Source organism: Aulonocara sp. 'chitande type north' Nkhata Bay, linkage group LG1, assembly GCF_057382095.1.
Source record: "Aulonocara sp. 'chitande type north' Nkhata Bay isolate Kocher_YH1m ecotype deep benthic linkage group LG1, A_spYH_male_GT1.1, whole genome shotgun sequence".
NCBI classification, from domain to species: domain Eukaryota; kingdom Metazoa; phylum Chordata; class Actinopteri; order Cichliformes; family Cichlidae; genus Aulonocara; species Aulonocara sp. 'chitande type north' Nkhata Bay.
Window position 1 is genome coordinate 33,679,807 of NC_141344.1, and position 22,754 is coordinate 33,702,560.

Sequence of the window (22,754 nt, forward strand, 5' to 3'; positions counted from 1 at the left end):
AACGCCTTCAGCTCAAGTTCTGCTGGTTTAATAAAAGCAGCATGCAGCAGATTTGTATTAAGCACCGTGCCGGTGTAGCTGCTCTAAAAACCACAAGGGAGCACACAAATGAATAGCGTGTTTGTTTATACCACCTCAGGAAAATGCAACTAAAATAGGCTGATATTTAGCAGGCTGTGTTCTGCCATGATTCCTGCTCACAGACACGCCATTTATTTTCATAAAGCTTATGCCTTTTGGCAAACTAAAACCATGAGAGCATGCTCTGAGATCATAAAGAGGCTTTCAGAAACACTGCAGCATGTCGCTGCCTGGGAACCGTGTCGTGTCGGTTGTAGTTTTATGGCGAGATCTGCTAAAAGAAAGCTTGTGCACACATGACTTTCTGTGAATCATGTGCCGTGGTGAAGGCAGACAGGTGATGGGGGAGTTTGGAGGAGTTACATGTTTGCTGCCAGAAAAGGATTTCTTCTTCTTTTTTTTAAACAAATGTGTTCCAGCATAGATGCACTGAAAAATGTGTAGTGTAAACAGAGTATGGAGGCAAATTTATACACACTCAAAGTGAACAGGTAGATTAAAACAGCAGGGCGGACATGGAGAAGACACACGGCTGAGATTTCTTACAGGTATAAGGATGTCTGTTTATAAACTGACTAGTCCATAGCTCAGCAGAGAGGATGATGAGACAAAGGAGTTTAGAAATCTGTAAAATCTACACCTATCAAATGCAGGTAGCGGTTTGCTGAGATGGCCAGCTCCAGATAAGTTTTTATCTTATCTGTTTTTAGGCCAGAGATGTGAAGCAGTAACAGCAAGTGGGCAGTTGAGGGAGCCTGGGAAACTCGAGTATTCCCAGGAAATTCTGAATTTGAGAGCAGCCAAATTGAAAGGAACTGACTGAAAGTATCTTAAATGGCACAAGAGGTGGGAATCGACCCAGAAGTGAAGAAATACTGGGACACAGTATTTTCTAGCACTCAATGCTTTCTGTACCTCTTAATGAGATTTCGAAGCTAATCTGGTTCACACTCAAGCAAACTGGTCCAGTTCTCTCAGGTTTAATGGTTGTCTTTTTGTATTGTTTTTTAATAGATGTTCCAGTGAACTAAGATCAGGAGTTTTCAAATCCTGCCTTGACTGCTTTTATATGCACAGCTGGAGCAAGGCGTAGTTATTAATTGTTTCTGGTACAACTGTTCACGGTGCAGCAGCAGTAGCTCCGACTGCTAACTTGTCGGTTAATTTGACACATTTTGCCGCAGTTATTTATCTATTTTTATTTTGCTTTCTAAACTTTTCAGCTGCACGAGCGTGCAGCGAAAGGACAGCGCCCAGTTGTGTTAAGAGATTTGATTGGGCAATCCAGTGCTAGTTGTGAAAATGAACCAATGGGCTGCTGTCAGTGCTTGTAGGGCCGGTGGGGCCTGCTTGTGAGCAATTTCAAACTGAATTTCTATCATGACCGTGGCTGACCTTCAGTACCTTTACGGCCCACCAGGGGGCCCTGTCCGACACTTAGTGAGTCAGTGATCTACAGTATTAAAACACGCATTACCTGCATCCTTTTGTCCCTAACAGCACTGATGAACCCTATGATTTTGTGTGGCTGACTGCAGTTCTTTGCAGTGTTTTGGTTCCCGTCACATTTTTGACTCCCTAAAAGCACTTGCACTTTTGTTTTTTCACTATTTATGTTATATTTGTTTCTATTTATTCAACTTCTGTTTTGTTTTGTTTTGTTTTGTTTTTTTTAAATCAGTTTCCCTTTTGTTTTGTGTGTTTTTGCAGCATTTCTCTCTTTGCTGGTGTTTTGCATTTGACCTCTCGGGGTTACTGTAGCGAACACTCATGTGGCATGGTGAAAAAGAAAAGAAAGTTTAACCTTGAATTTAGTGGAACTTCTTGGCAGCGTTAACCTCCATCTGGCGTTTCATGCAGCTGCTCGTGAGTCTTGCACAATAATGAAAAGCGTTTTTGGAGCATTCCTCTGTTTCACATGGTTTCATTGATCAATATTACTGGGAGAGTCTTGAATGACCAGCACTTGTCAGGTGATGTCCCAGCATCTCAACTGGGTTAAGATCAGGACCTAGAAAAGTAGGAGCACAATGATTTTCTTTATGCTGTCCTTTCAGTAACACTATTCTCAATTTTTCCTATGGTGGCTACAAGAACAAAGATTTAGGCAGTTTGAGGAGATTTCTGTAGGTGTGTTGCTGTTGGATTCATCAACTCTTTTATTGATTTCCAAAGAGCCACAAATTGCATTTGTAACCTTTACTAGCTTCGAGACCTAGCTCACTGTGGCTTGTCTTTCTTGAGCAGAGCTGACTTTGTCAGTAACCTGACTTTGTAGGATTTTATTTATAGACACATCTCTACAAACCAGCGAACAAACCAGAGAATAAATAATATATAAGAGTAGCTTAAACAGCAGTCATTAGAGTAAAGGTTTTTTACATCCTGTGAGTGTTTACTAAGTGTGTTTAAAGGAACAATAAGGAACAGAGCTCAGACCTTTATGTGTCACTCCAGACTTCCTTGATAAACTTTATTGTGTCTGGCACAGATTAGAGGGAATCTTTGTCAGATGCACAAAGAAACCCTACAAATTAACTGAGTTTCCGTCATAGAGGTGCTTTGTTTTTTTCTTTTAAAAGCATTTTTCCCCTTCTGTGAGCAAATCTGATGCGCTTTACCAGAAATGCTGAAGTTTTGTTTCATTTGTATAAAAGACATTTTCCCAGAAGCATTGTGACTTGTCACCAAGCATTGTAGTAAACTTCTTTTGCACTGTTCACTTTCAAAGTTGGGTGTTACTGAGTGACTTTGATTCAGAACGCAGCTCATGATGCTGCACAGCTTGATCTTGGAGTTCAGTTTGTATCTATTTCAAATTTTCTTTGCAGTCCTCTACCATTCAGACTACCCCTGATTCAGTCTGGGGTGAGATTGCTTTACTCCAAGTAAAGTGGTGAAGATCCTCCAGTAACCTACAGGAAATGACCTAACAATGTTAGGTAACAGGAACATAAGGAGATGGAGATGCCCTTATGCTCTTTATCTTGACCACACTTGCCAAGTGTTTTTTTCTATTCTGATTCCCTTGCTCATGTTCAGCGTAGCACACACAACAAGCTGCTTTCACTATTTATCTAAAGGCGATAGAATTTATCTTGTTTTACAGCATCAATGGTTTACTCTGCATGATTGAAAATAAAGGGTTTTTTAAATTCAGCTCATTTGTAGGAAGAACAATGGATTGTTGCGGTGAGGTAAAGATGGCAACAGTTTTTGGTTATACCTGTATCTATCACAGAAATCCACATAAGGAGGAGAAGCAGTCAGTGAAACCGCTCAGCGACGTCGCTGGAGATTTGAATGTTGTATAGATGTAAGCTTCAGTCAGATCCGGGCTGACATTAACCTTCCCGGCTGTCCCCTTTCCCGCTCAGAGGTCTGTCCGTGATGGATGACCTCTCCTTCACACACAACGCACGGATTTCTCACAGCTCATGCCCATTAAGAGCATATCCTTATAACAGGATTAAGGGGCCAGTAATGGAAACTCAGGGTCCCGTAATCTCCTCCTTGATACGTTTTGCTCTGATCAATCTTTGTTTGGGTGCCTGGGAGGTAGTTGAGAAATGTCATTGGCTGCAGTTTGAGAGGTGAGGGCGTGTGAAAGCGTGTGGTTGTGGATATTCAGTGTCACATGTCAGATTCATTTGTCTAACTTGTTGGGCGTGGATTCATATTGTGCTCTGGCTTGGGGTGTCGAGAGGAGTCATTAGTTATTATCTGTGAAGGGTGTTGCATCCATGATTTATTCGGTGCCGCAGCAGAGATTGTGCAGGTGCATTATGCCATCATTATAGCTTCAAGCGTGACCCAAATTTCCTCTGCCCCTCTCGCTTTGCCCTCCTCTCCTCCTTCTTGTGCCCCCACCCTCCTTCAGTGGTGCCTTCTGAATCCAGATGGGGAGCAGACTGTGACTGCAGCTTGTTATGAGCCGCGCTGTGAGACCAGACCAGGCGGAGGGAAGGCAAGACAGAACAAGAGAGGAGTAACTGGGAGAAAAGCAAGTGGATCTGCACAGCACCAAATCTCAGAACATGCATGAGTCCAATATTGTTTACTGCTGTGAATGTAAGGAAACAGCAGAATTTTAACAAATCACACTGGAACAGTTTAGCAGACACATAATATGTACAGCTGTATGTACACACACAAAGACACACACAGTTGCTGCACATTATATGAATCTTCTGTTACACCAGGAGCTTTGTGACTTAGTGTGTGGCATGCAGGCAACAGAAGATGAGCACATTGTGGTTATAAAGGGATGGGCATGGTCAGCAACAATATTCAGGCAGGCTTTGTCATTTAAATGATGCTGAGTCAGTACTAAGTGGCCTAAGTTTTCCCCACACTATTACAGCATCACCAGCCCAACCCTACTGTCTGAATGTCACAGGAGAAATGGAGACACATCAGACCAGAAAACAATTTTCCAGTCTCTTATTGTCTGATTTTGGTGAGCCCACGCAAATTGTAGACTCAGTTCTTAGGTGACAGAAGTGGCATCTGGTTAAGTCCATTTGTTGGGCAGGGGTAGTCTTTTCCCACATTAGCCCGTCTGCTTCGATGTTTGATGTGTTGAGCACACTTACTGGACAGTTTTTCTTTTTCAGACCGTTCTCTGAAAACCCCGGGGATGGCTTAGTGGGGAAATCCCAGTAGATCAGCAATCTCTGAAATACTCAAACCAGTCCATTTGGCTGCACCCTTACTCACAAGGAGTGATTCACAGTCAGTCTGCATGATTGATTTGTCAGAGTTTTACACAGAATACCATTCCTGTCACAATCCTGAAGGATTTGTACCTCTTCCTAAGATTGAGCTGGGGATCTTTAAGAGGTACATGTGTAAACCACTATGCTACAGAGCCACTGGAAACAACCGTGCAACACTCAAAGTCTCTGAAATCACCCTTTCTCCCCATTTTGATGCTGGTTTTGAACCTCAGCAGGTGTCCTTGACCACGTGTAATGTAATTTGTTTTAAAAAAAAAGACAGTTCAACAACAACAAAATGCCAGAGCAATGAAGCTATATCAAAGACGCTATAATTAAAGTCAATACAACCGATGGGTCGGTCCATTGTTTGGTGACTTTACTTCAACTAGCTTCCCTTGCTCTCTCTTTTGCTTAAGCTAACAAGAAATGCAACAATTTATTAAGCAACTTGTCTAAATCAGTGTCACAACAACAGTGTCCAAACGAATTGTATACTTTCATAGGTCAGTGACTTCAGCAAAAAAAAAAATCTCTCAAATGTGATAATGAGATTATGGTATGAAGCAAGAAACCTGCAGTGTGTATTAGTGTAATGCTGTATTTTTTGCATGTAATATTTAATTTAACTGTGTGACTGTGAATGAGGCTTTCACAGTGAAAAGGGATGAAAAGTTATACAGGGGAATCTGACCCTCACTGACTTATTTAACTACCTGCACCATCTTACCTTTTCTGCCAATCATTCACGCATACACACACACACACACACACACACACACACACACACACACACACACACACACACACTGCATCATGTGGTCAGATCGCTGCACTACCTATTGTTACACAGCACCACAGTCCTGCTGTGCTGCTGCCTACCTGATATCCTAACATAGTCTCTTGGTATTTTTTACTTCTTTGACTCCCTGCTCTGTGTCCTAAGCTTTTTCATGTCCTTGGTTTCTCAAGGTCAGTCCCCGGCACAAACAGCAGCGGCGGGAGCCCTCAGCTCAGTCTGGTTGCACATTCATGCCATGCTGGTGACCTGGGAAACATCCAGCCAGGCACGTCTGACTCAAACAAAGACTTTGCAGTCAGGATCAAGGTTGTGGGCTAACGAACTCTGCTTTACTGTGAAAGTGTGTTGGTACTTCAAAAGATGTTACCACTTTGGTGTTTTGATAATGGTGACAATGCGCTCTCTGAAACAGTTAAAATCTTACATAGGTGTTCAACTGTGTTGAGATCAGGCCACTGTGGCAGGTTTCATATGAGTTTCACGGTTTCCTTTTTGCCCCATGGATGCAGGCAGTGTCACTGGGACTGAAATCTATTATTATGTGATAACGGTGACTCCGAAGAACTTGTGTTGATTTAAAATGACCCTTCACTCTACAGGCCAAGTGGACCATAATCATGTTAGTGAAATGCTCCTCACAGCGTAACAGAGTCATCAGATTCACTCACTGCAGGTTCAGGCTTTCCTTTTAGTTTGTCACCTATGTGTACTGTCCACAGTTTATTTACAATAAAAACACATTAAATTCCCCTCTTGGCAATGTGCAACAGAACTGTATCACGAAAAAAACCCCCACCAATGAAGGTGGCTCAGTTAGATGTATATCATTCAGTCATCGGTCTCTTGAGCTGCACGGTATGCATCAGAGAGCCTCTATAGAGTGAGGCAAGGTTATGGGAAAGGTTCAGAGAAAGCGCTATGACTCTGATTCATCTACTCATCAGAAGGTTGGTGGGTCGATCACTGATTCCTCTGGACTATGTGCTGAATTATCTTTGAGCAAGATACTGAGTTTGAATGTAGGTTGAAATGTTAGAATGCACGTACGCATAGATAAAGGCGCTGTGTGATCAGGTGAATGAGACTATTTACCATTTAACCAAGAAGCACTCATACATTTAGAATCACCATATATAGGTACCCATCCATCCATTCATTTCCGATTATCCTTTTCAGGGTTGCGGCTATCATAGGGCGAGAGGCAGGGTACACCCTGGACAGGTCGGCAGTCTGTCGCAGGGCCAACACACAGGGACAGACAACCATTCGCGCTCACATTCACTCCCGCATTCACACCTATGGGCAATTTGGATTAATCAATCAATTAACCTATCCCCACAAACTGCATGTCTTTGGACGGTGGGAGGACGCCAGAGTACCCGGAGGGAACCTACGCAAACACGGGGAGAACATGCAAACTCCATGCAAACCTTCTTGCTGTGCGGCAACAGTGCTAACCACCGTGCTGCCTATATACAGGTACCATTGCCTAAATGCTCCCAATACAAACAAAGACAGCCAAATTTTCATTATATTTTTAAAGATAAGAGGAAGGTTTGACCCTATTTGACCTTGAAGAAGAGGTCAGAGGTCTAAAGTAATGCGATATTTAGAATCCCCATATATCGTTGTTTTCAGTACAAACAATGGCAGTAAGAAGCATGGTTTTAAATAGCTCTGTATAGAAATATTATCACTTTGACTTTTAGATCAATGTATTGACCTTGAAGGAGAGGTCAGAGGTCAGATGTGACATGATACTTGAAATCTTTACACATCTTTCTACATGTTGACAATACATACACAGGTGTGAGAATCAAGGTCTAAGGCCTGCTGTCAATTTTGGTCCAATACATCTTTGAGCTGACCTTGAAGACGTTTGTGGATGTAAGCCAAACTTTAATGGATCGTTAACACGAGTCCATACACCATTACAAAGTTTTTATCAGAATTCATTCTACAGACTGTCGTGTTTACAGACAGAATGACACACATGCTTGCAAATGTTACCAAAATCATAACCTCTGTGGTGGAGATATAAGAGTGTAACACTTGGGGCTGGGTATCGTCACTGATTTCTAGAATCGATTCAATTCCGATTCACAAGGTCCCGAATCGATTCGATCCACGATTCGATTTAATTCGATTCGATTCAATTCAATTTGAATCTGGGAAATTGTGACAGTCAGAAATATTATAATTAAGATCAATACATTTACATATTTTTGTATCTATAAAAAGGAAGCTGACACACGCAAGACTTTATCAAAGGCGTGAGCATCACAGCAGATGCCTTTGTGTCAAAGTAGCTGAGGATAAAACAGAAAAAAATATTCTGCAGTACATCAAAAATGAAAGAAAACCATTAATCAACACATGAACATTACCTCTGAAGTTACAGTGGTTTTATTAGAGACATGGCTAAGCGTTTTGCATAATTTAAAAAGTTTAAATTTGTTCAGTATTGTATGGCAGAAATTAGGTTTTCTTTTCAGAAGTATATATATTAAAAAAAAAAACGTCGGCTGACAGCGCTGTAAACAACGGTAGACTTGTGCGTAACAAGCAAGCGAATAATGCAGAAAATAGATTTTTAGATGGGGAAACTGTTCTTGAAGTACAGAGAGAGAGGGAGAGAGAGGGAGAGAGAGGGAGAGAGAGAGAGAGCTGTGCATCGTGGTCGAAGCAAAACAGTAAAAGTAAGAGTGAATCCATGACGATGTTTATGTGAAGCGTAGTTTGGATCTTCTTTTGCTGCTGGTTCGGTCAATATTGTTTGGAGAGAGATAAAACTAACAGCTTTAGAATCAGGCATAAAGGGCGTGAACACAAAGCGCGGACACGCCGACAGATCAGAATCAGCGAGCTGTCGGCTTTCAGCCCCGACCGTGAGAAAGGCGACATCTAACTGATTCTGATCCGCGGGTTGTGCTGTGTGTTTAAGTGTTTGTGCAGAATCCGTGTTCCTGCTCTCATTTATTGTCTTAGCTGTTTGGTGGTTGTTGAAATTTTGTGAGATTTCACCTGAGATTCTGGCATTTCGGGCAAAATAAATTTATATTAAAAAATCGATTCAGGATTTTAATGAATCGATTTTACGTTATCCAAGCCAGAATCGATTTTAATCGATAAATCGATTATAAAAACCCACCCCTAGTAACACTGACTACCTCTTATACTGACAATTAATCACAGATTCATTACATCACCTGACAATACTGGCCTCCTATAGCAAGGTTAGTTTATTGTCTGAACAAAAAATGACGAGTGACAATCTTCATTTGTGGGCCTCACTGAAGCTGTAAACACAGGGCTCTATTCCATTCTGTGTCCATGCAAAAGATAGCCAGTTTGAGACCAGGAGGAGACGTGAATCCCTGGGAGTGTTCAGGAAGGGCAACCGAGTAAGAATCGTCCAGATTAGAATATACACACTGATTAGCTGTGATGATCTCTTGCAAGTGAGGGAGAAGCCAACAGAAGGTAATGAACCTGTAAACATGCCATTATTTCTATCACCCAAGGTAATATGGCTGATAACGTCTCCCACCCCATGCAGCAGACTGTGACAGCACTGAGCAGCTCCTTCAGTGGGAGACTGCGGCACCCACGGTGTGGGACGGAGAGATTTCGCAGGTCTTTCCTCCCCACTGCTGTCAGACTCCACAACAAAGACTTTAACTGAACAAACACACACATCCACACATGTGCAATAACACTAAGTGCAATAATCTTTTCTGGCATCGTGGTATCTTTACTCAGTTGTATATAGCATTCGTATTCTATTTTTATCTTATTGTATATTTTTATTCTATTTTATTCTACTGTATATAGTATATTATTTTATTCTATTCTGTACAGTTGTGTACTGTATTTATTCTTATTGTATTCTAATTTTTGCGTCATAACTTTTGCACTGTCCACTTCCTGCTGTGACAAAACAAATTTCCCACGTGTGGGACTAATAAAGGTTATCTTATCTTATCTTATCTTAACACAGGGGTGTTTTTTTTAATATAATTTAAGCCCAAAGAGTCATGCTCATTAAATAAAACACAGTTTCTTTCTTATGTAGTAAAACTGAGACGCCACATTCTGTTGAAATTGCACTTGGTTTCTCCCACTGATCTATTGCAGGGATTAAATGTGCAGATAAACTTCTTCACATTGACAGAAATTGGATTTTTACTGATCCGGCCTGCTCATAGACCAAAGTGCGTTGCATGTAGCCCGTTGTATGTAAACTGAGTTTGACATCCCGTCACTACCACATCCCTCAAATACTAAACCAAATCATCATTAATATGAAATGGTTGTATTTAACATTTTGTCTTATTTTCAGAGCAGTTTTCTTCTAATTTCAGTTAACGCTCCTCTTTACTCACTAGCTAGTTGCTTATGTTGCTGTTTTGCCTTAGGTTTGAGTGGGTAATTATGCTGGAACTGGAACTAGGTAAACCAAAGCAGTAAATAACAATATAAACAATAAACTGAAAGAGCCTGCAGTACTCTATGGAGCTGAATGAACTATAAAGCCAGGTGATGGTTTCATTACTTTCACTACTTGTAATTAGAGGGTATTAATCTTTTTGGAATCCACCCTCAGACATGATATATACTCTAAATTATTATAATCACAGTCCGATAATGCAGGTGACCCACCTTAGCATTTTCATTGGACCACTGTATTGTCTGTTTCTTTAGAGCTTTTAAGTAGATTGGATTGGAGATCTTATGGAGGGAAGGTCATAGACACGGGGAATTAAAATAGATTTGCCCACTGCAGTGATAATTTAAAGAGGCAGGCTGAAATTACCAGCCACAATATCCATTTAAATACATTATATATCTTTTTTCTTCTGTTTAAAAATGGATTTGTTTGGGAAGATAGCTCTCAGTCTGGGATAGGCAAGAGCTGGTCAGCCTTACGAGTTTTCATGACGTAGCGATCACAGAGCTGTCGAAGAGGCCAGGTGAAAAACAGGCAAGGATATTGAGATTCCTAAAATTTGCCAGTGTGAAATGCATATTACACAAAGGATTTCATTTTAGTTTTCAATCTCTTGGTTCAATTGCGTTCTTTCATTCTGAGTTTCCAGGTGCAGACGCTGAGTGATTAGAAGGAAGTGAAGTCAAACTGCAGGTGTGTTTGGTCTCTTTTCCTACATCTTCTTTTTAAACCCTGCGGGGACACTCCAGCACTCTCTCTCTCTCTCCCCCTCTTTCTTTAAGCCCCCCACATCCAGATGAATCATCACTTCAGAGAGAGGATTATCTCTCTGAGTCACACACGCTGCTAATATCACACCTTCATGAGGCTGCAGTGCGTCTTACAAGGCATTGTAAGAAAGTGCACGCCACATTTTTCCGTGAACAAAAGAGCTGCCATGAAGTTCAAGGTCAAAACAAGCTGAAGTATTTTGAAAGAATGGAAAAGTGTTTTTCTAAGAATTAGATCCAAGGTTGTGGATTTTTTTTCTTTTTTCATACAAGCTGAAGTCTTTAACTACTAGAGAATAAAGATGGACTAAGTACTGTATTTGAACAAGACAAAAAGTTGGGAAGACCTTTCTCTAAAAAAAAACAACAACCATTGTGTATCTCCAAAGGGGGCACGACAGCTTTCAGTGGGCAACTGGTTATTTCTGCTGACCATATATCGGGCAAACATGCAGAATTGCCTCCTAGAAAGTCGACTGTTCTTTGTTCGGTTTGGAGGTGAGTGTTCCTGTCCTTCGGCCTTGATTGAGAATACAGAGCAGTTTGTTGTGAGTCAGTGGGGAAACACAGGTAACTTTTTTAGTGTCCAGAATAAGCCAGAGAGAAGGAGCCTTCCCCCAGCCAGGCAGCTACAACATTAAAGTGAATGATGACTTTAAGCAGTATATTTGATGCCATCTGGGCTGAACTGCTGAGCTTGGCAGTGAGATGTGCTCAAATGAAGCTGCCCTGACTGTCAATAAGAATGAGCTCTCCAGCTTGAGATGCCAGACCTTTACAGAAGAATTGAACTGCTCTGACGGAGGGAAACATGGCGAAAGCCGATACACGCAATTCACTCAGATGCTGTATAGCGCATTGTGCGGCCTTCTTTCTGATGATTTATTTATTTATTGTACTGCGATTGTGCAAATGCATATACAATGGCATATGACTGGTGGAATGACTCGCCATTGTTTTTCCAGTGACAATATTAAGTACGCTAAATAGTACAAAATGACTGTGCCTGTGTGGTGGATGTACTTTTCAAACACAGCGAGGAAGCATCCCTATCCTGCCACAACAGCCTGCATTCCTCTGAAAAGGCTTTCTGAAGGATTTTTGATCTTGGCGGTAGGGATTTACTCCCAGTCAGTCCCAGAAGCATTAGTTAGGGTGGACAGTGATGTTGCACATTAAAGCCAGCCTCACAGTTGGCGTTCTAGTTCATCCTGAAGGAGCTGGATCGTGTTTGGAGCAGGGATCTGTGCAGGCTGTTTGAATGCTTCCACACCAGAGTGGGAGTACAATTTCTTTTTGGACCTGGTTCTGTGCATGGCTGGGATGTTAAACAAGAAAACAGGCAAATAAAGTGAATAAATTGACCATTTTATGAAGTAAGTGAAAGAAAGACTATGGCTTAACAGAAGAACGCCATTTCTTTTTTTGTATGTCTCCTTATTAAGTCAGAGTGAAATTACTGAGACAGGAAGTGACCCTCATGTGTTGTTTCATGTTGTTTTGTTGAGGGATGCTGGCGTTTATTAACAGGATTGTCTAAAAGGCATACATTTCAAAATTTTGTATAATTTCATAAGGATTTGATCCATAGACATGTTTAACCCATGTTATCCTTAAAAATGAGCCTAAGAAGTCTGAGGACAATGCTCTGTCAAACTCTATTCTGTCGTTATCACTTTCTTGCCAGCCCTCTGCGAGCCAGTCAGCCTCTGTCCTGTGTGCTTTAAATATTAGCTCTTCTGTCATTCGTCCAAACCCACCTCTTCTCCATCTCCATCTCATTCTGGCCAGAGCGAGGTCCTTGTCCAAGTCTCCACCTGCTTCATCTCTGCCACCACTGGCATCTAAACTCCAGGTGGGGTCCAATCTGACAATAAGTGAGCTACTGGAACAAGGATTAGGCATAAACGGACAAAACATTTGCTACCAAGTGATAGAAATGTCAGGATCAAGGAACACAAGAAGATTGAGAATATATTTATATGCATTCTCTGAGCATTTTCCTTTGTTCTTAGGTCATTTTGATTACTTTCAGTTCTGCAGATGAAAACTAGATTATCATCTACTGAGCTCCATATCAACAGCCCGGGCAAACATCAAGGAACATAAGACTGCAAAATGAGAAACAATGGAATTTCTTTAACTTTTAGTTTGTCTTGTGATCCCTTTCTTCGTGTCTTGTACTAATACTGTACTGCTACAAGTAGCAGCCTCTTTGTCCTCTGCCTCCACCTTCATCTCCACTCTTTATAGCTGTCTGTCCACGTTTTGTCACTTATATTTCTTTCCATGTCTAAGTATCTTTAGACATCCAGTTGGGCTGTTTGAGTGCTCAGTGGATCTTCAGGTGTGTCTCATTGGCTTTGTATACAGTTGTGGTTCCATTTTATACACACACCATGTAACTGTAGCACCTGGGGTTTGACTGCATATTTTATAAAAACGTTTTGTTACTCCCGTGGCTCTGGCAAATGGGGCCAACAATTATGCATTTTTTCTATGGTTATGCTAAAACAATACATCCAGGTTACAATCAGTGCATTAAGGCATCACTGGATGCTAGGAGTGTACAACTGGCCATTGTTTTATATGAAAACAAGAGCCTGATGCTGGCAGTGTGTTTAGCTTTTATTCCCAGTATTCAGGTTTGTAAAAGTGAGTTTCTTTTCTCAGCATTAAACTTTCCATGCCAATTAACCCCTAAGCCCTAAGTAGAAGATGCAAAATCAAAACCCCAAATTAAAAGTCCTGATTACAGGCTCTGATAACAGGTCCATAAAAGTCCAAGGTCATCTTCTCAGGAATGTCTAGACAACTTCCAGCACAGCTGCTATTTTGAGATAAGAGATATTTCCTTCAAGTACTGCTCTGATTGCCTCAAATACGTGCAGAGTAAACATCAACTTGTCTTAAACCAAAATTCCACGTGAACGATAATCGGTGGTGATGATAGCTTGGTCTCTGCCTACAGCTGAGCAACGAAGACAGTGTGACAGCTGTGGCAGAATGCTTGTCATCTTTCCTTCAATATCCATGCTTGGTTCGAAATGCCATTTGTCAGCGACTTCACCTAGGCGGTGTGAGTAGCTGCATTAAAAATAGGTGAGTCTAAAAAATGTTTTAATGGGCAAAACATTCTCACAGATTTGCTCACAGAGCTGCTTAGAGTGTCCCCTTGGTAACCTACCAGAGAATGGCTAGATGGATTGCTAATGTTGTTGCTAGCAAAATATCTGACCGTGATTACTTAATCATTTATTGTTGTCCATAATGTTTACTCTGTTATCTCAAAGGGGTTTATTTTTATTAAAGAATAAATGAAAAAAATATATATAATGGCAAAGACGTATGACCCAACAGCTGCTTTCTTACTAGCAACTAGCTAAAAGTGCTCTAAGGCGTGGAGGACTATGGCTAGCTGTAACTTAGCTTAACCACTAATATTACCCTCAACTTTGTTGCCATTATATAAATAACATAATAAAACATTTTTAAACACATGGGGAAGATGTCGGCTACGGTATAAAACTACAGCTCTGAGTGTTTTTTAAAGAAATAATTTTAATAATAATTAAATTTTTAAAATACATATCTACCTACTCAACCCTCGTAGCATAGGCCTCATATTGAATATGTCTGACATAGAAAACCTCATATCAACTTATGGCAACTGGTTCAAGGCCTCTGTGATAATTATGACAACTGACAGCTGTGATAGCTGTGACAGTTAACGTGAAGAGGATATTTTTCCCAACTGAGCTTTCTCGGCGCCCGAATGCTTCTTTCATCTGGGTCTCAGACCGAAGGGCAACATCACCTTCATCTTTAAAGACAGTAAGGTTGGCTGCAGGCCATGGCTTAGCTTCTCCTCTATCATCCTCCTCCTTTAAAGTTTAGTTTAGTTCAGAGTCCCGACATTTTTCTTTGTTCTTCCTCGACATGGTCGTCATTTCCATGGTTTACATATTTCATAACAGTCTGAGCTCACCTGAATCCACATGCATCATATACAGCTGACAACTAATGATGCATCCTTTATTTTTTTTGTTTGTTTGATTTTTTTTTTTGCACTGACATTGTTTCTAACCTGCAGCAGAATTTACAATATTACAGTTGCTTTCATTTTTGGTCGTGTTCCCCCCCCCCTCCCCCCCCTTTGCAGGAAATATCTGGCTTTTCCATTCTCTTTGCCAGCTGGTTGCCTCTTTTATTACAGGCTGTTACTCAAAATGAGTCTGTTTTGAATGAACAAAAACAGTAGAGTTAAAGACTTTTCACATAATCCTTGACTGTCTGTCACGCACCTATCTGCCTTTCACGTAAAATGGCAGCAGAAATATCTTGACTCCTGGAGGTGAGACTAAGCAACAGCACAGCAAACAACCCACGTCTGAACAAATGCACGCTCCATTCTTTTCAAAGTCAAGTAAAAAAAACGTTATTTATCCCCAAGGGGCAATTAAGATAGATGATACCTTGCCGACCATACATACAATACACAAACCTCACATTGGGGAGACAGGACAGGCTAGGTAGCACTAGCCGGTTGACCACACTAGCAGCGACCCGAACCGAAACCATAGAAAATGCACAACAGGAGGAAATACGAGGAGAAAAAAACAACTCCCCCCAGACTGAGCTCCAACAGGGAGCTCAGTTTGAGAACATAAAAAATCCCCACCTCAGCACATAGCACATGAATGATCGCATCTCACAACATAGAAGACATAAGCTTCGAAATTACAATAATTTTATCACAACACTGGCAATATACAAATCAGCAACATTCCCGAGACGGTGAATTTGTCACCATCCATCTTGCCATCATCTCAGTGTTAGAACTTGCTAGTAGATGATGGTGAAAACAGACTGTAAAAATGAATGATTTGTGTTCCTGTGAACTGTTTGTGTGGGCCCGAGTGCTGCCACTCTTTCCAAATGTGTAAACTTAACGTTACAGAATATATTGTCAAACAAAATCGCTGCACAAATAAATCAGCTATAGCTTATGTCCCTTAAATGTTAATATGTACATTATGAAGCTGTGACGTAAATAACCTCCAAAATTCAGTTATCTCTCATCTAGTTGTCTTGACTTACAGCTTGATTCAGTTTTAGCCCTGCCCGCCTCCAGCTTAAAAGATATATATTTTATCTTGAACTTTTGCATTCTGATTAGAGCGACAAAATCTTTGACTTTTTTTACTCAGTGCTAAATGAACAGAAAAAATGTAGCTCTGGCTCTTAAAATCTACATTTTACTTGCCCCACTGGGTCCTTGCAAATTTAAATTACTTGGCATGAAATTCCAGTCGAGAACTAAGACAGTTGTTTGTCTTGATAATCTCAGAGAGAAACAAGAATATTGTAAAAACTTTGTGGAGAGTAGCCAATGGTCTCATCTGTTATTCTCCCTTTGTCTCGCCATGATAAAACATGAATTATTCTGACCTGCTGTCAGATGTGCGCCGTCTTTCAAACTGCCACAGTAGTGTGCAGTTTGCTTCACATATTTCCCTTCATCTTGTCTAAGCTCTCCTCAGGGACAGCGAGACAGATTTCATGTGTTGGACATGATTCACTGTACATCTTCCTTCTTTGGCTGCGGAGATTCTCTTGGGGTGAAAAATTGTTGAAGTGACAGCACTTCTTCTCACAGCTGGAGCTGACAGAAAAGAGTTAGCCGTACTCTAAGTTATCAAGTAATAGATTTTTCTTGCGCAGGGCAAGCTAGCGAGAGGCGCAGGGCAAGCTAGCGAGACAGAAGTGGACCTCCCCACCCTCATTCAGATCTGGCGTTTGGAATTATTTTGGTTTTCATGTGACGTATGACCCTGAAGGTTGCCATGTAGTGCTTTGGTTCGTCAGTGTTCTAAAACATGCGTCACGGCAAAGCTACGAGAGCGTCTCTCAGCGTCTCTCAGCATGGGCCCGAAAAAAGTTCTGTCAGCCGAGGAAGGAGACGATATTAAGAAGTCGCTGGAGTTTATGACAGAGGAGATCTCTACTGTCAAACTGCAGCAGAAAGCCATCCTGGACCTGGTCGAGGAAGTTAAGGCTCTCCGCATCCAGAACGCCGAGAAGGATCGGCGGCTGGCGTACCTGGAGAACAGAGTGGCGGATTTGGAGCAGTACACCCGGATGAACGATGTTATCATCACGGGGCTTCGCATCAAACCCCGGTCATACGCCCGGGCGGTCGCCACTGACAATGTAGGAGGGCCAGGAGAGGAAGATGTCAACTCCACGGAGCATCAAGTGGTTACCTTTCTACGGTCCAAAGGTGTGGAAGTGGATTATAACAACATTGAGGCTTGCCACCCTCTACCCCGAAAAAATGACAGTAACAAACCAGCCATCATTGTGAGATTTGCAAACAGAAAACAGCACTGTTAAAACAAGGAAGGAAACTGAAAGGATCCGATGTCTTCATGAACGAACATCTGATAAAAAGAAATGCGGACATTGCCAGGAAAGCACGTTACTTGAAGAAACAGGGAAAAATTCAAAATACATGGACCACCAACTGCAAAGTATTCATTAAACTCAATGGAACACCGGAACAAGCCAAAGTGTTGGTCATCAGAAATATGGAAGAGCTGGACAAATACTGAGGTCAACTTACTCTGGAGGTATGAATACACATGTGACGTGACACACAACACAACACATGGCACAGTCCAAAAGAACTTCATCTGCATCCGGCAACAATATCAACATGACTCATTGGAATTCTCTTTATGATAATCTGGAACTGAGAACATTTCGATACACAGACCATAATGTTCTAGACTTAGAAAAGGATATAGACCCGGAAAATAATTTCTTCTACAACATCAGCTGTAACTGCTGCTACTTCACTGATGAACAGTTTAAGCACACCATCAACACGGAAAATAAATTATCAATAATCCATTTTAATAGCAGAAGTCTGTATGCCAACTTCAACAATATAAAGGAATATCTAAATGAGTTGACAAATCCATTTGGAATTATTGCCATTTCTGAAACATGGATCAATGCGGAGAAAGGAATGGACTTTGGACTGGAGGGATATGAAGTGAATTTTGAAAATAGAAGGAACAAGAGTGGAGGGGGAGTAGCTGTGTATGTGGATAAAAACCTAAACTACAAGGTGGTAGAAAGTATGACAACTGTAATTGATAATTTACTAGAATGTATAACAATTGAAATTTATAAGGAAAAAGAAAAAAATGTAATAATTAGCTGTATATATAGAACACCTGGCTCTAGTATTCAAGTATTTAATGACTTCATAGAGGAAATATTCTCTAAAACAAATCAAAAAGTTATGTTTATCTGTGGTGATTTTAATATTGACCTGTTGAATCCAAAAAAGCATAAAATGACCGACGAATTCCTAAACACTATGTACAGTTTGAGTTTACATCCTAAAATAACCAGGCCTAGCAGAATTACACCACATTGTGCCACCTTACTTGACAATATTTTCACTAACAATATGGAAAACAACATTGTGAGCGGAATATTAATTAATGACATCAGTGATCACCTACCAGTTTTTGCAGTTTATGACACTAATTATAAGAAAAATCAGCATGAAGAACAACTGAGATACAGACGTGTAAGGACAGAAGAAACTATGACTGCATTTAAGAACGATCTATTAAATCAGGACTGGGACAAGGTGTACAAAGAAGCTGATATTGATATTGCATATGGCATATTTTTAAGAATATTCATGCAGTTGTACGATAAAAACTGTCCAACAATAAAATACAACAGAAAGCACAAATATTCAGATAGACCATGGCTCACTAAGGGTTTACAAAATGCATGTAAAAAGAAAAATACACTCTATAGGGAATACCTAAAACAAAGAACAAAAGAAGCTGAAAATAAATATAAAAAATACAAAAATAAGTTGACCAATATTATACGTGTATGTAGAAAGGAGTATTATAGTAAAATATTGAACAACAATAAACATAATATGAAAGGAATATGGGATGTTTTAAACGGTATCATTAAAAATAATTCTGGACAACAAAGTTATCCACAATACTTTATCGATAATGGCAATATTATGGAAAACACTGCTGATAAGGTCAACAGCTTTAATCATTATTTTGTAAATATTGGACCAAAACTGGCAGAACAAATTCCTGAGTCACTGCCATCAGTAGAATGTAGTGAAAACCTGATTGATAGGAACCCTAACTCAATGTTCCTCACATCAGTGGAGGAAAAAGAAATAATTGACATTGTACACATGTGTAAATATAAAACATCCACTGATTGTAATGATATTGACATGAAAATCGTCAAGAAGGTCATTGAAGGAATTGTAGGACCTCTAACATATATTTGCAACTTATCATTTCAGACGGGAAAAGTGCCAAACAAAATGAAAATAGCTAAAGTTGTGCCGCTGTATAAAACCGGGGATAGACGCCACTTCACAAATTACAGGCCTGTTTCTTTACTACCACAATTCTCCAAAATCCTAGAAAACCTGTTTAATAAACGATTAGACAAATTCTTAGATAAATATAAATTACTCTCTGACAGTCAATATGGATTCAGATCAAAAAGATCAACATCTCTGGCATTAATCGAATCAATTGAGGAGATTACGAATGCTATAGATCAGAAACAGTATGCAGCTGGAGTATTTCTGGATCTCAAGAAAGCATTCGACACAATCAATCATGACATATTAATTAATAAACTGGAACGGTATGGGATTAGGGGGGTTGTACTGCAATGGGTGAAAAATTATTTAAGTGACCGGAAACAATTTGTGAAGCTGGGTGTCCATTCCTCATCATGCTTGGACATTGCTTGTGGTGTTCCACAAGGCTCTGTACTGGGTCCAAAATTATTTATTATTTATATAAATGATATTTGTAAGGCATCTGATATATTAAAATTAGTATTATTTGCAGATGACACAAATATTTTTTGTTCTGGGGGGAATCTAAAGGAGCTGCTGGATACAATTACTTCAGAAATGTGCAAAATTAAAAAATGGTTTAACAGGAACAAACTATCGCTAAATCTAAGTAAAACTAAAATTATCTTATTTGGGAATTCCCTTAGAAATGCACAAGTGCAGATTCATGTAGATGGTGTGGAAATTGAAAGAGTACTTGAACATAAGTTTCTTGGTGTGATTATAGATGATAAATTAAACTGGAAGTCTCATATAAATCATATACATAACAAAATTTCAAGAAGTGTCTCAATCTTGAGTAAAGTAAAACACATTCTGGACCACAAATCACTCCACATTCTCTATTGTTCCCTGATTGCACCGTATTTGAATTACTGTGCAGAGGTTTGGGGCAATACTTACAAATGTTCGCTATCATCAATCTTTATATTACAAAAAAGGGCCATAAGGATAATCCATAAAACTGGTTACAGAGATCATACAAATCCACTATTCTTAAAATCAAAAATTCTAAAATTCACAGATCTGGTTCATTTTCTCACAGCACAAATTATATATAAAGCAATAAATAACCTGCTTCCTGACAATATTCTAAAAATGTTTTCTAAAAGGGAACGGGGATACAATTTGAGGGGGGAATTAAATTTAAAACATCCTCGTATCCGTACAACATTAAAAAGTTTTTGCATCTCTGTGTGTGGAGTGAAGCTGTGGAACAGACTAAGTAAAGATATGAAGCAATGTCCAAGCATGGCGCAGTTTAAAAAGCGGTTTAAGGATATGGTTTTTACAGGGTACAGGGAAAAGGTAGAGATTTGATAGGGTGTTCTTGTCTAATATTTTCATGTGTGTGCGCATGCACAGGTTTGTTGGTATGGGTATATATGTATGTGTATATGTATGTATATGTATGTATGTATGTATGTATGTATGTATGTATGTATGTATGTATATATATGTGTATATGTATATGTATATATATATATATATATATATATGTATATATGTATGTATATATATATATATATATATATATATATATATATATATATATATATATATATATGTATATATATATATATGTATATATATATATATATATATATATATATATGTATATATATATATATATATATATATATATATATATATATATGTATATATATATGTGTATGTGTGTGTATGTATGTGTGTATATGTATATATATATATATATATATATATTAAATATATATAAAATTGTAGGTTGTGTATCCTTCAGGTGTTAATGGGGTTATTGAGAATGTGTATATGTGCGTATGTGTGTATATACGTAGGTATGGATAGATAGAAACATATATGTGTATATATTAAAAAAAAAAAAAAAAAAAAAAATTACACATAACATATAATGTAATTACAAGGAGGTATTTCTGTAGTCTATTGATACTAGATAGTGGAAAAGGGGTGGGATTAAATAAGCTTATGCTTCTTCCTGCTCCTTTTTGAACATGGACGTTATTTGGAGTTGTGGTTGCTCGTTTTCCTTTTGTTTGCTTTGTTCATTTGTCTCTTTTAATTCTATTTTTTTTTTTTATACTTTTTCAACATGTTCAAAATAAAGATTCAATCAATCAATCAATATCTGGTAGCTGATAATATAGTAATAAGGTGTATAAGATAGAAAGTATTTTTAATCTGTCTCTCATTTGTAATAATAATTTTTAACTGCACCCACAAGTACAGTGTGAACAAATCAGTACAAATCCTTCAAAATTAAAGCAAGTCACAGACCACCCCTACCTTCATCTTAATTCTCCCTTTTTCTTTGTAGAAAGTTAATTCCCCTGTGTGCACTGTGTTTTTAGAATGGTGGACAATGTATTATAATGTGCGTGATATGCAGTTTTTCCATCATTTTTAAATGAATGCGGTACAAACTGTCGAGAAATCGCAAGTGACACATATACAACTGAAGGCAGATATAGCCTTAGGCAGATCTAAGTCTACAAAAATACAAAAGACTTTTTGATTTGATTTGAACTCGAACTTTGCAAGACAATTGATCCCGTTTCCAAATCCAAAGGGGAAGGATATTGCCTGGAAGAGCAGCTATTGCAGACACAGAGTGAAACTTTTACACCGGTGTTCAAATTGTTGAACTTCTTGCAGCTTAACTGCCCTGCCCTTGTTTTGACATTCTGTTGAATGAATTACTCTTGCTAAACAATTGGTGCCATGTCTGCAGTGATGAATGTGGTGTACCAAAGTGTGTTTGTGAGTGGAGAGCTCAAGTGGAGAGTCTCAATTTATCAGTATCTGTTCTGCACTGACTCTGGCTTCAAACAAACAGAGTGAAATTGTAAAATGTAAAAGGCCAAAACTTGTTTGAGTTGTAGATTATGTGCTCTCATCCATGGGGAGCTCAGAGTATCCGTGCAGCTTATCTAAACTTGAATGTGGTGGTTTGGTATCTAGTAGGAGACAAGTGGATGGAACTGAAAACAGCGGGATAATGTATGAAAATCCAGGGATGGGGGATCTTGGGATTTCCTGAGGGATCCTGGAGGTTGCAGCTTAAATAAAGGACATTTGGACAAGCTGTTGCCAAACCATCTATGTATGGTGTCATACAATGGATGGATGAATTGTAACTGACTAGGAACTCAGTTGACCTGAATATGACCTTCCATGAACAAGAGACACGAGTTAGAGCAAAATGAGAGCTTACACCGATATCCTTTACCTGACAGCACACTTACGGTTTGAAGTCTCGTTGCATTGTTAGAGTTATAATGGGATTTGGGGCAGAAAAAGTTCAATGCAAACAGTATGAACTTAAACAGGACTTCCTTTTCAATCCACCTGACAGGTTCCTGTCACCTCATTGATTACAAAGAGTACGTGAACTAATAACTCCACCAGTGGCTTTTCCTAAATGCAAGCAGGTGGGGTTTGATGACCCTAACCCTAACCCTAACCCAGAGCTGCCAGTCTGATTCTACCACCAGCCTCA

The 22,754-nt window shown here is 39.5% G+C and overlaps 1 pseudogene; it reads left to right on the forward strand.

The window, feature by feature from the left end:
* Nucleotides 1–10,912: 10,912 nt before the first annotated feature.
* On the forward strand, nucleotides 10,913–19,793 carry LOC147339414 (uncharacterized; annotated as a pseudogene).
* The last annotated feature ends 2,961 nt before the right edge of the window (nucleotides 19,794–22,754 follow it).